This window comes from Schistocerca nitens, chromosome 6 (assembly GCF_023898315.1).
Source record: "Schistocerca nitens isolate TAMUIC-IGC-003100 chromosome 6, iqSchNite1.1, whole genome shotgun sequence".
Classification (NCBI taxonomy): Eukaryota; Metazoa; Arthropoda; class Insecta; order Orthoptera; family Acrididae; genus Schistocerca; species Schistocerca nitens.
In genome coordinates, this window is record NC_064619.1 from 159634615 (window position 1) to 159649879 (window position 15265).

Consider the following 15265-nt stretch of genomic DNA (forward strand, 5'->3'; position numbering starts at 1 on the left):
TAGTTTTGGTACCGACTTCCTTCTTGCAGAAGAGAGTAGATCGTAGCTGAGCGCTCACTGCATTAGCTTTGCTGCACCTCGCTTCCAGTTCTTTCACTATGTTGCCATCCTGTGAGAATATGCATCCTAAGTACTTGAAACCGTCCACCTGTTCTAACTTTGTTCCTCCTATTTGGCACTCAGTCCGTTTATATTTCTTTACCACTGACATTACTTTCGTTTGGAGATGCTAATCTTCATACCATAGTCCTTAAATTTCTGATCTAGCTCTGAAATATTACTCTGCAAACTTTCAATCGAATCTGCCATCACAACTAAGTCATCCGCATGTGCAAGACTGCTTATTTTGTGTTCACATATCTTAATCTCACCCAGCCAGTCTATTGTTTTCAACATATGATCCATAAATAATATGAACAACAGTGGAGACAGGTTGCAGCCTTGTCTTACCCCTGAAACTACTCTGAACCATGAACTCAATTTACCGTCAACTCTAACTGCTGCCTGACTATCCATATAAAGACCTTTAATTGCTTGCAAAAGTTTGCCTCATATTCAATAATCTCATAGAACAGACAATAACTTCCTCCTAGGAACCCGGTCATATGCCTTTTCTAGATCTATAAAGCATAGATACAATTCCCTGTTCCACTTCTACATTATTTGCTGTAAGCTAAAGATCTGGTCCTGACAACCTCTAAGAGGCATAAACCCACACTGATTTTCATCCAATTGGTCCTCAACTAATACTCGCGCTTTCCTTTAAACAATACCTGAGAAGATTTTACCCACAACGCTGATTAAAGAGATACCTCTGTAGTTGTTACGATCTTTTCTGTTTCTATGTTTAAAGATTGGTGTGATTACTGCTTTTGTCCAGTCTGATGGAACCTGTCCCGACTCCCACGCCATTTCAATTGTCCTGTGTAGCCATTTAAGACCTGACATTCCACTGTATTTGATGAGTTCCGACTTAATTTCATCTACCCCAGCTGCTTTATTGCACTGCAATCTATTGACCATTTTCTCCACTTCCTCAAATGTGATGCTATTTCCATCATCATTCCTATACCGTTCTACCTCGAAATCTGAAACATTACTGATCGTATTTTCACCTACATTGAGCAACTCTTCAAAATATTCCCTCCATCTGCCCAAGGCATCCACAGGATTCACCAGCAGTTTTCCTGACCTGTCCAAAATACTTGCCATTTCCTTCTTACCTCCCTTTCGAAGACTGCTAATTACACTCCAGAATGGTTTTCCAGCAGCTTGACCCATAGTCTCCAACCTGTTTCCAAAGTCTTCCCAAGATTTCTTCTTGGATGCTGCAATTATCTATTTGGTTTTGTTTCTTTCTTCAACATAACTCTCTCTCTGTCTACGTGAGTACTAGTGTGTAGCCTTTTTTGATACGCCTTCTTTTTCCTTTTACAGGCTGCCTTAACTGTGTCATTCCACCAAGCTGTTTGCTTCATCCTACTTTTACACACTACTGTTCCAAGACTTTCTTTAACCACTTCTAGTACTGTGTCCCTGTACCTTGTCCATTCCTTTTCCAATGACTGTAATTGACTACATTGAACTAACTGGTACCTTTCTGAGATCGCTGATATGAACTTGTGCCTGATTTCCTTATCCTGAAGTTTCTCCACTCTTATCCTCCTACATATGGACCTGACCTCCTGCACTTTCGGCCTCACAATCCCAATTTCACTGCAGATTAAATAATGATCAGTGTCATCAAAGAATCCCCTGAATACACGTGTGTCCCTCACAGCCTTCCTGAATTCCTGATCTGTTATTATATAGTCAATGACAGATCTGGTTCCCCTGCCTTCTTAAGTATACCGGTGAATGTTCTTATGTTTAAAAAAGGAGATTGTGATTACTAAGCCCATACTGGCACAGAAATCCAAGAGTTGTTTGTCGTTCCTGTTGGCCTCCATATCCTCTCCAAATTTACCCATAACCTTTTCATACCCTTCTGTTCGATTTCCAATCCTGGCGTTAAAATCACCCATGGGCAGAACACTGTCCTTGTCATTTACTCTAACAACTACATCACTGAGTGCATCATAAACACTATCCATCTTATCTTGATCTGTCCCTTCACAATGCGAATATACTGATACAATCCTAATTTTCTTGCTAGACACTGTCAAATCTATCCACATCAGTCGTTCGTTTAAATACCTTATTGCAACTACGCTGGTTTCCATTTCTTTCCTGATGTAAAGCCCTACACCCCATTGTGCTATTCCTGCTTTGACTCCTGACAGGTAGACCTTGTATTCTCCCACTTCCTCTTCTTTCTCACCCCTTACCCGAATGTCACTAACAGCTGAAACGTCCAGCCCCATCTTACTTGCAGCCTCTGCCAGCGCTACCTTCTTCCCAGAGTAGCCCCCATTGATATTAATAGCTCCCCATCTCATTACCATTTGTTTGCCAAGTCGTATCTTAGGGGTCCCTGGTTTGTCAGTTAGAGGTGGGACTCCGTCACCTCCAAAGGTCCGAGGCATTTTGCTCTGATTGTTTCCAGCATCATATTTATAGTAACAGGGCAGCAGGTTGCTAGCCTTACTTGCCCCGAGTCACATTGGGTTTTACCCCTAACGGTTGAGAGACTAACCGGTGGATTTGGTAGTCTTTGCCGTATGAGCACAAAGGTGACCACCACTCAGAATATGTCCGAGATGCCCAGCCTTATTCCAAAGTAACTGGTACCCCGACTGTCGGGACCACTTACTTGGCCACTTATACGTTGCCCGTGGTTCATGAACTAGGACATGACTACAGGAACCCACACCATGAACCACCGTTAAGAGTTATTCAAGTAAAATAATTTTGCACAAAGGTCTACTCCATTTATTGTATGCCAAACGTGAAATGTAATTTAAGTTGGTGATCGTAATATTCTGTTTCGTAGACGGCGGTAACTCTAAAAAATTTGTAGCTGGTTCACACCAGACCATCTGACACGGAGAGGCAGTGACTCATTGCGCGTGTAATACTGGATAAGATTCTATGTTAGCGGTATGCATTGCTACACTATCGTGACTATTTTAGAGAGTGATCAAATGACAACTGTTTTGTAATTTGTCTTCTGGGAAAATTCCTAAATCAAACTTAAGAAATAAACACCATACTATAACAGTAAATTCATCTCTCGTCTTCAAATATAGCGACAGAGTAAATTTATCACAGATTATTCTCAAATTAAAGAGGCTTTAATTAGTCGATAAACAAAACCCACCATGTTACTTATCTGAAAAGTAATCATAGTGAAAACAAATATTAACAGAAGGGTTTCAATTAATTTGAAAGTAAGTAATTTTTATTCAAAGAGTATTACAAATTGGTGCGCAGCAGTAATGTAACATCACTGTTTGTTCGAAGGAGTTATTTTACCAAAATCCACTGAAGATAATACACTCAATTCAGTAGTGGTAGGTACCAAGCTCGCATACTCAGAAATAAACACCTGCAATGTTTAATTATTTAATTTTACCAAGTAACTAAATGGAAAAAGGTGAACTTAGACGTACGAGTAGCAACAATAAGGCCCACCAAACATGGACATCTATACTTCCTCGAAATATGTGCAGTTTGAGCATTACGTCAGACAATTTCACTGCTAGTGGAACATTTTCTAACGTCGCTTAAGCAATTTCAAATTTGTTGCCAAACATGTACCACTTGTTGTACAGAGGTGATGACGCGCATCAGTGATCTAACATACACATGAAAGCGAATTAAAGTAAGCAATTAAAATATTCAACCCTCTGAAATAAAGGAATACGTTTCACAAAGGCCCCTGGGTAGAAGACAGTGAAATATTTTGGGTAATATGTAATTAATCTTTCTATAAAAAAAAGGAGGTAGAAGGATGACTGACCACATAATATCGGAAATGAATTGTCTAAGAACACTATTTACCATTCGCAGTACATAACTTGAACAGAGTCGCTCGCAAAAGCATCAAAACTTCAAACAGTATTTATCGGAGGGTACATTATCACCAGAAACTGACAAGTGTTTGTTTACTACTCTGTTCGGCTATGAGCTTTTCATTGGCTTGTGTTTTTTTCTTGTTTTCATAATACGAGAATCCAAAAACAAACCGGCGGAGTCCTACCAACTTGGTGTACTTGTAACCCTGTTGACCCGTAGATAATCTAGACAGGACTTCCAACAGTGCATAAACAGCTCGTAACCTTGACGGAAAACTAGTTGTCCGACCAAACTCGGATTATACTCAAGACATGAATTCCACATTTGCGGGGACGCTGCGAACATACACTATGGTGATAGAATCATGAGCTGTCTCTCAACATCGTGTAGGTCGTCCATTTACCGGGCGCAGTGTAGCAAATTCATAGTGTTGTGGACTCACCTAATCGTTGAAAGTCTATTGCAGAAATATTGAGCTGTGGTGCCTGTGTTGGTGCCCTTATTCGCGAAAGTGTTGATGGAGCAGGATTTTGAGCACGAACTGACCTATCGTTTATGTCGGTAAAATGTGCAATGGGATTCATGTTAGGCGATTTCAGTCGCCAAATCATTTGCTCGAATTGCCCACAATGTTCTTCAAACCAATGGCGAACAATTGTGGCCCGCTGATACGGAGCAACATCCTCCTAAAATTTACTTCGTTGTTTGGGAAGATGAGGTGCATGAAAGGCTGCAAATGGTCCCAGTAAGTTCCACTGACTAAGAGGACTCGTCCACCCCATGTAAACACAACCCACACCATTATAGAACTATCGCGAGCTTGAACGGTGCCTTGTTTGCAGCTTGGGTCCATTGCTTCATGAGGTCTGAGCCCCACTCGAACCGTACCATCAGCTCTTACCATCTGAAATCTGGACTTGTAACGCAGGGAATGCATATCCTCCTATTTCCATCTATTGCACTGCAATTTTTCTCCTTATTTTGTTATCTGAAGATATAACATTTCTGTGTCTTCGTATATTGTAATTGTTTTACTATTTGTATATATACATGCATTTATGTCGATGTCTAATTGGTTTGTTTTGTGAATATTATTTGTATTTATACGCTGGGTCTGGCCTAGGGAAAACTATGCTATCGAACGAATACATCGATAGGTCGTGTGGAGAACCAAAGTGTTTACGATCTTTGGTAGTGTTAACTCTGTCGCGTGGAGCGTGGGCAGAGGGAGTCTGGCTGGAGTAGTGCTGTGGAACAGGTGTGTTGTGTGACGCTCCCGCGGGTTGCCGCGCTTTCGGGGTTTGGCAGCATGTAATTGCGCTCGACTTGCTATGATAGTTTCTGACACGGTGTCGCGGACGGGAAGCATTAGGTGGCGCACATCAAGAGCCCGTTTCGCCTGGTGACCGTGTCGAGAAGGAGGCGCGCCAACATCCAGCTTCTGCAACAGCGACGGCCGACAATGAGTGGCTGTCGCCACCTCCTCGATCGACGGCTTCAAACCTTCAATCAACCAACAAGGAAGACTGGAAGCACGTAAAGTTTTAGAACTGTATGGCAGACCTCAGCTTTTAAAATTGTTGCATCCCAAAATTACAGCAACTTAGCATGAACCTTTGTTGCTCATTGTCGCAATTGCATTACCAAGCAGGGTCCCTTCCTTTTCCGAAATGAACCCGAGTGTCGCTGAAATTCAGACGCCAGCGTTGAAGTAATATCATTCCATTTCACTACTTTAATTTCAAAGTTCAGTTAATGTATTCATAGCTGGCTACAGTATTTAGATTACGGAAGCACAAATTAAGAGAGCGAGTTTTGTTACCATATTTTAGCTTACCTGTGACTGCAGCTCGGCTTGGTAGGTACTAAATGTTACTATTGTTAATTGTTCAGAATCATTTTATTCAAGTTCAAAGTTAAATCTTTTATTTCTAAATTGCGTAGATTCAAGTAGCTTTTGAAGTGATTGTTGAGGTAGCCCAAGACTAACCTTATTTTATTGAATTTCGTAGTGCTTCAGAAACAAAGTTCACTATTAATTTCAGTCACTAAATTAACTTTCAATTTTCCGATTTTAGTAATTCTTTTGCTAAATTAAGTCAGAGTGTAGCTAAATTCATTACTTCTGACAAACGTTCAGTTTTCACACAACACGTGTCAACCTTCAGTTGCCACGCTTTCAGTGCTAATTATATGTGCATTAATCTTTCATTTTCAGATATTCTAGTAGTTGTCCATAGGACTGGCGACCCTAATTTTCCCCAAATCTCAAATGTCTAATTAACGCCCATTAATTGTTAACATGACGACTGCACATTTACTTTATTTATTAATTTTACCCTTTTCTCAAAATTAATTTCCACCAATTTCATTTGCATTTTTCCTTTCATTTCGATGTAATCCTTTCCTCCCTCTTTACCGACAAATTAACTTCGGTGACGATTGCTTTTCCAAAATTTCCATTAGGTGCACGCGGTTTAATTTTTCACTGTCATTAAGTTCGATAAGTGAGGGGGAAGTTACAGACACATCTGCCCAAGCCATGGTTTTCCAGTAGTCTTTTGCCATAGTCTAATGGCGCCAAATTTCGGAGCACTGTCCTAATGGATACGTTAGTCGTACGGTGCGAATTGTTTATGAGTTTATTTCACACAGTGTCGCTTGTCTGTAGTACTGCCAACTCAACGTAGATGCCTCTCCTCTACATCGTTAAGTAAAGGCCTCGGCCACTGCGTTGTCAGCGATGAGTTCCAGTGCCTGGAATTTAGTATTCTCGGCACAGTCTTGACACTGTGGATCTCGGAATATTGAATTCCCTTACGATTTCCGAAATAGAATGTCCCACGCGTCTAACTGCAGTTACCATTCTTTGTTCTTAGTCTGTTCTGTCCTTTTTTTCTATATTGTGATTTCATTCCTCTGCCCCATATGGGCAGTGGAGGGCTGCCAGCGGCACAATCCGCCGCTCTTCATCGAGTGACGTTTTGTTGTTGTTATGGTCCTCAGTCCCGAGACTGGTTTGATGCAGCTCTCCATTCTACTCCATCCTGTGCAAGCCTCTTCAACTCCAAGTACCTACTGCAACATACATCCTTCTGAATCTGCTTAGTGTATTCATCTCTTGGCCTCCCTCTACGATTTTTACCCTCCACGCTGCATTCCAATACTAAAATGGTGACACCTCGATGTCTCAGAACATGTCCTACTAACTGATCCCTTCTTCTAGTCAAGTTGTGCCACAAGCTCCTCTTCTCCCTAATTCTATTCAATACCTCCTCATTAGTTATGAGATCTACCCATCTAATCTTCAGCATTCTTGTGTAGCACTACATTTCAAATGCTTCTATTCTCTTTTTGTCTAAACTATTTATCGTCCACGTTACACTTCCATACATGACTACACTCCATACAAATACTTTCAGAAACAACTTCCTGACACTCAAATCTATACTTGATGTTAACAAATTTCTCTTCTTCAGAAATGCTTTCCTTGCCATTGCCAGTCTATATTTTATATCCGCTCTACTTCGACCATCATCAGTTAATTTTCTCCCCAAATAGCAAACCTCATTTACTACTTTACGTGTCTCATTTCCTAATCTAATTCCCTCAGCATCACCCGACTTAATTCAACTACATTCCATTATCTTCGTATTGCTTTTGTTGATGTTCATCTTATATGCTCATTTGAAGACCTTGTCCATTTCATTCAAATGCTCTTCCATGTCCTTTGCTGTCTCTGACAGAATTACAATGTCATCAGCGAACCTCAAAGTTTTTACTTCTTCTCCATGGATTTTAATACCTACTCCGAACTTTTCTTTTGTTTCCTTAACTGCTGGCTCAATATACACATAGAATAACATCAGGGAGAGGCGACGAACCTGTCTCACTCCCTTCGCAACCACTGCTTCCCTTTCATGGCCCTCGACTCTTATAAATGCCATCTGGTTTCTGTACAAATTGTAAATAGCCTTTCGCTCCCTGTATTTTACCCTTGCCACCTTCAGTATTTGAAAGAGAGTATTCCAGTCAACATTGTCCGAAGCTTTCTCTAAGTCTACAAATGCTAGAAACGTATGTTGCGTTTCCTTAATCTAGCTTCTAAGATAAGTCGTAGGGTAAGTATTGCCTCACGTGTTCCGATATTTCTACGGAATCCAAACTGATCTTCCCCGAGGTCCGCTTCTACCAGTTTTTCCATTCGTGTGTAAAGAATTCATGTTAGTATTTTACAGCTGTGACTTATTAAACTGATAGTTCGGTAATTTTCACATCTGTCATCACCTGCTTTCTTTGGGATTGGAATTATAATATTCTACTTGAAGTCTGAGGGTATTTCGCCTGTCTCATACATCTTGCTCACCAGATGGTAGAGTTTTGTCAGGACTGGCTCTCCCAAGGCCATCAGTAGTTCTAATGGAATGTTGTCTACTCCCAGGGCCTTGTTTCGACTCAGGTCTTTCAGTGCTATGTCAAACTCTTCACGCAGTATCACATCTCCCATTTCATCTTCATCTACATCCTCATCCATTTGCGTAATATTGTCCTCAAGTACATCGCCCTGGTATAGATCCTCAATATACTCTTTCCACATTTCTGCTATCCCTACTTTGCCTAGAACTGAGTTTCCATCTGAGCTCATGATATTCATACAAGTTCTCCTTATTCCAAAGGTCTCTTTAATTTTCCTGTAGGCAGTATCTATTTTACCCCTAGTGAGATAAGCCTCTACATCATTACATTTGTCCTCTAGCCATCCCTGCTTAGCCATTTTGCACTTCCTGTCGATCCCATTTTTGAGACGTTTGTATTCTTTTTTGCCTTCTTCATTTACTGCATTTTTGTATTTTCTCCTTCCATCAATTAAATTCAATATTTCCTCAGTTACACAAGGATTTCTACTAGCCCTCGTCTTTTTACCTACTTGATCCTCTGCTGTCTTCACTACTTCATCAATCAAAGCTACCCACTTTTCTTCTACTGTATTTCTTTCCCCCAATCTTGTCAATTGTTCCCTTATGCTCTGCTGAAACTCTGTACAACCTCTGGTTCTTTCAGTTTATCCAGGTCCCATCTCCTTAAATTCCCACCTTTTTATAGTTTCTTCAGTTTTAATCTACAGTTCATAACCAGTAGATTGTGGTCAGAGTCAACACCTGCCCCTGAAAATGTCTAACAATTTAAAACCTGGTTCCTAAATCTCTGTCCTACCATTATATAATCTATCTGAAACCTGTCAGTATCTCCAGGCTTCTTCCATGTATAAAATCTTCTTTTATGATTCGTGCACCAAGTGTTAACTACGATTAAGTTGTGCTCTGTGCAAAACTCTACCAAGCGGCTTCCTCTTTCGTTACTTACCCTCAATCCATATTCACCTACTACGTTTCTTTCTCTCCCTTCTCCTACTGACGAATTCCAGTCACCCATGACTATTAAATTTTCGTCTCCCTTCACTATCTGAATAATTTCTTTTATTTCATCATACATTTCTTTAATTTCTTCGTCATCTGCAGAGATAATTGGCATATAAACTTGTACTACTGTAGTAGGCGTGTTCTTCGTATCTACAGTATCTTGGCCAAGCTTACCCGCATTCCTATTTTTCTATTCATTATTAAACCTACTCCAGCATTACCCCTATTTGAATTTGTGTTTATAACCCTGTAGTCACATGACCAGAACTCTTGTTCTTTCTGCCACCGAACTTCACTAATTCCCACTATATCTAACTTTAAACTATCCATATCCATTTTTAAATTTTTTAACCTACCTGCCCAATTAAGGGATCTGACATTCCACACTCCGATCCGTGCAACGCCAGTTTACAATCTCCTGATAACGACATCTTCTTGAGTAGTCCCTGCCCGGAGATCCGAATTGGGGACTATTTTAACTCTGGAATATTTTACCCAAGAGGACGCCTTCATCATTTATCCATACAGTAAAGCTGCATGCCCTTGGGAAAAATTATGGCTGTAGTTTCCCCTTGCTTTCAGCTGTTCGCAGTACCACACAGCAAGGCCGTTTTGGTTAGTGTTACAAGGCCAGATCAGTCAATCATCCAGACTGTTGCCCCTGCAACTACTGAAAATTCTTCTGCCCCTCTTCAGGAACCATATTTTTGTCTGGCCTCTTAATGATACCACTCCATTGTGGTTGCACCTACGGTTCGGCTATCTGTATCGCTGAGGCACGCAAGCCTGCCCACCAACACCAAGGTCCATGGTTCATGTGGGTGCCCGAGTGACATGTGATCCTTATCCGAGTGACATGGCAACTAAAATAAGAATAAAATGTTATATACATAAGGCGATAAAAAAGGGGAACATGAAACAGAGTAAGGGGAGAAAATGGAGGTAAAAATAGACTGACATAGAGACGTTCATGGGGTATAGTTAAAAAAGTCACGAGAAAGTTAAAAAACACAGTTGAAGATTCTTAAAACATACAGAAGGCACTGAATGGACATGCACAGGTTAAAAGTCGGCCACAGTATTAAATAAACTCCAGAACAATACACTTAAAACCCACTTGTAGCACACACGACGAAGAATAAAACTGCCAGGAGGGACCTGCCGAGGGAAAGGTCAGAGAGGATGGAAAAGAAGGGGAGATGAAGGGGCACCAGGGGAAGCAGTGGGCTGAAGAGAGTATGGGCGTTAGCAGGTACACGAAGAGACACGAGACATGTGGGGTGGGAGACAGGGTAGGAGGGAATGCAGAGGCACTGAAAGGTGGCAAAAGAGAGGGAGGGGGAGTAGGAAAGGGAAGCTGCTCAGGAGGAGAGAGGGGAGGAGAGGTATCCCTGAGGAGGAGGCAGTTAAGATGGGGTTAGAGTTGGCAGGAAGGGTAGATGTCAGGGCGAAGCTCATCATCTGGGAGTGAAAGGAGATGGAGGGTGTGGAAATGGAGAGAGGATGGGACACAACGGTAAAGCCGCAGCAACTGGTTGGGGTTGGAGAGGATGGGAGACACCAGGGGGTGAGGGGGATCAAGGCGGCAGACAATATATTGTGTGCGGATGTGTTCAAAGAAAAGGAGAAGGTGAGGGAAGGGGATGAGGTCATAGAGGATGCGTGTGGGGAACGGAAGGCGGATGCGGATATAGAACTGGTGAAGGGTGGAAGTACAAGCTACGCTGGCATAACAGAGGACGGGGCGGATCAATGATTTGTAGGTGTGAAGGATGGTGGAAGGATGGAGACACCATGTCAGGCTGGACAGGAGTTTCAGTAGGCGGAGGTGGTTGTGAGCTTTGTTTTGGATGGTAAGGAGATGGGGAGTCTAGGTGAGGTGGCGGTCGAGTGTGAGGCCAAGTTATTTGAGGGTAGGAGTGAGGTGGATAGGACAGCCATAAATGGTGAGATAGAAATCATGGAAGCAGAAGGAGCAGGTGGTGCGGCCTATGATGATCGCCTGGGTCTTGGAGGGATTGATACAGAGGAACCACTGATTGCCCCAAGCGGTGAATTGGTCAAGGTGGGTTTGGAGGGTATGTTGAAATCGTTGAAGGGTAGGATAAAGGGTTAGGAAGGCGGTGTCATCAGCAAACTGGAGAAGATGAACAGGTTGGGGAGGTTTGGGCATATCAGCAGTCTGCAGGAGATAAGAGGAGAGGGGAAAGGACAGAAACTTGGGGCACGCCGGCAGAGGGATAGAAAGTACAGGAGTCGGAATTGTGGATAGTTACGTAGGAGGGACGATGGGAGAATAAGGAAGCAACAAGATGGACAAAGTTGATGGGCAGAGCATAGGTCTGAAATTTGAAGAGGAGCCCGGGATGCCAAACATGGTAATAGGCATTCTGGAGATCAGGGGAAACAAAGATAGCGGAGCGACAGGAGTTAAGTTGGGCAGAAAGAAGATTGGTAAGGTTAAGAAGCTGGTCGTCAGTGAAGAAAGAAGGCCGGAAGCCACATTGGGTAAGGGGAAGGAGGTGGCGTTAATTAAGGTGGCGGTGAATACGGTGAGAGGATGGCCTCAAAGACCTTACTGAACATGGAGGTGAGGCAGATGTGACGATAGGAAGAGGTATCAGAGGGTGGTTTGTTCGGTTTAGGGAACAGCAGGACACGGGAAGTCTTCCACACGTCGGGGTAAAATCCAGTGAAAAGGAGGACATTGTTCAGGGTAGCAAGGACAGATAGGAGGGATGGGGGGGGGGATTCCTTGAGGTAGCAGTAGGTGACGCCATCATGACCAGGGGCGTTGTTGTGTTTGGAGTGGGTGACGAGTGTGATGTCTTGTGTAGTGATGGGAGTGTTGATGTCTGAGGGGGATAACCGACACAAGTACTGGAATTTAGGGGCGAGTGGGGGGACAGAGGTGTCAGTGCAGTCAAGGACAGTGGGGAAAATGGAGTAATCAAAATGGGGATCGTCAGGAATGGAGAAGACCTTGGATAGGTGGGAAGCAAAATGGTTACCCTTACTGAAGTTGTCAGGAAAGGGTCGATCATCATGGAGAATGGGGTAATGCGGGATGGGATGGCTGCCAGTAAGGCGGTGGAAAGCTGACCAGTACTTGGAGGAGTTGACAGGGAGGGTGGAATTGAGGTGCGTGCATGTCTGGCGCCAATCCCGGGGTTTCTTTGATGTAAGGAGGTTCCGGATGTGTCGCTGTAATTGGCGGTGGCGGATGAGAGTATCCCAGTCACGGGTGCAGAGGAAGGAGCAGTAGAGCCTGTGGGATTCACGCAGAACCAGGACGGCCTGTGGAGGAAGTGTAGGGCGGTGAGCGTGGATAGGTTTGATAGGGACATGAGCCTCCACAGCGTCAGTTACGGTCATCTGAAGGAAGGAAGAGGCATGGGTGATGTCATCAGGGTGGTGAAAATTGAGGGGCTGGCTTTAGACCAGTGAGGTAATGGATTCCCGGTAGGCATCACAATAGGCACGGTGGTAGTCATGGACAGACTTTGGAGGGGCAGCTGGGCGGGTGGCAGCAGAAGCGGGATGGGTAGAGGAGATGGTGAGAAGGACAGGGAGATGGTCACTACCGACGGGATAGAGGACATCAATGGTGATGCGACCAAGGAGGTTGGGGGAAGTGAGGATAACATCTGGAGTGGACTTGCTTTCAGGATGGGTGTGCTGTGGGAGAGGAACAAGGTCACCATGGAGGGGGGCAAGGTACTGATCGCACCACCGAAGGGTGGCAGGTTCACGGCTGTGGATGTTGAGGTCAGCGGCGATCACATAGCTAGAGAAGGTACAGTCAACATGGGAAATGAAGTCAAAGGTGAAAGGAACTGCACGGCGGATATAGATAGTGGCATAGGTGATGGTGAGGGAGGGAAAAAGTAGGCTGAGGAGAAGGTGTTCAGTCGGGTCATTGAGGATGGGTTGTGGCCCGACAGGGAAATGCCTGAGGTGGCCTATAGCGACCCTGCCTCGGGCTAGGGGAAGGAGATTGTCAGTGTGGTGAATCAGATAGGGAGAGGTGCAATCAACATGGTGGGGTTGGAGGAAGGTTTCATTAATGATGAAGGAGTCAACTTGGTGCTGGGAGAGGGTATGCATGTAGACGTATTTGTTTGCAGGGAGGGAGCAAATGTTGAGGTAGAGGAGACGATACTGTTGACGTGCCTGGAGGTTGGCGGTGGGAAAGATGTGGGAGGGTGTTGAGGTGGGTGAAGGTAAAGTGAGCCTGGTTGTGGGAGTTGGTAGCATGGTGTTAAAGTGGAAAACAGAGTGGGCGGCAAGGGAAATCTGCTGGAGTGTGTGGGGTTGCTGGAAGGGTTGGGTGTTCTGCAGGACGATGGTGAGGAACTGGATGATGTCTTCTGTTGTAGGGGGAATTGTTAGGGTGGATGGGTGGGTCGATAGGGCGAATGGGTACAGTGAGTTCAGGGTTGGTGGGAGGGGGCTTCGTGTTGCATTTAGAGGAATAGGTGGGGTGAGGTTCATTGCGGGTGTTGCAGGAAGGGGAGGGGTAGGCGAGGTTGTGACACTGTTTAAGGAAGTGGGAGGCTTTATAACGGGGGCAGGTGGGTGGGTTTTTGCAGTTTTGGGTGAGGTGGTCATTGTACAGAAGACAGTGCTGGCAGTGGTAGAACAGAGGAGGGGATTGGGACGGGTCAACAGGGTAGCGGTGGTTGAAAATCAGGGCTCCCTGCGTGAGGAGGTGGTCGATGGAGGAGGGGGACTCTGTAAATATACGCATGAGGAAAGTAGTGCCAGAGGAGTTGTAAATACAGCGGGCGGAGCGGACTTCCAGGGCGGGGTGGGCGTTCAGTTCTGCCAACACCTCAGCCTCCGTGACCACAGGGCTGAGTTTAGTGATGACGGCAGTGAGGGTCGGCAGACGATGAGGCGGTTGGGGCTGACGAGGAGAGGAGGATGTAAGGAATGGTGTGAGGGATGCATGGCGCCCAAAGGCGATGCGGGGAAGGTGCCGGAGGAGATCAGTATGGAAAGATGGAGACTTGATGAGAACAGAATCTCGGCGAGGGATAAGTTGGGGGTGGGTGCACTAGGGATGTACTTCTGTATTTCAAGGGTGAGGGTGTGGGCATTCAGGAATTTCGGATCAAGGTTGGCTAGGACGAAGATATACAGGGAGGGGGCTGGAGAGGAGGGATGTAGTGTGGTATCCATAGCGGGGTCAGTGGGAGGTGGGGCGGGCAGTGGCTTTTTTGATGAGGGAGTTGAGGAGAGGTCGCCACTGGGCTGTTTGGAAGATTTTTTTTTGCGGGTGTTGCCTAGGAGCAGGGATGAGGGATTGGATGGATGTGGAGGTGGTGGGAGGCAGGGCCCTCCTGTGAGGCAGTAGCAGCAGATGAGAGGGCAGGGCGCTCTGTGGCGGCGACTGTGGCGTGGTGGGCGGTGACTCGGGCAGGGGAAGCAGTGGTAGTTGCAGGGGGGAGAGAGGGAAAGTCGTCTCGGCGGGCGACAGGAGCGGTAGGGGGTTGGGAGCAGGAGCAGCGGCAGGAGCAGCAGCAGGTGCAGGAACAGGGGTAGGAGCAGGAGTGACATACAGGTGGGGATACAGTGATGAGGAGGAGCTAGATGCGGAGGAGACTGTGAGTAGGGGAGGTTGATGAGACGGGTCAATCCCAGAGGAAGCACTCCATGATGTTACAGTGGGGGCAGGTGAATGGCAGGTGTAGATGATGGTGGTAGTTGGGGTTGTCCATGATCGCAGGTAGTCCCCACGGGCGACAGAAGACACCGAAGTACAAAGTGAATTATAACAAGGAGTGGCGACGGGCACTAGGCGGCGGCGAACGCAGGGAGACGGCGGCGGCGGCGGCGGTGGCGGCGGTGACAGCAGCAGTAGCAGCAGCGAGCACCGAGAGACG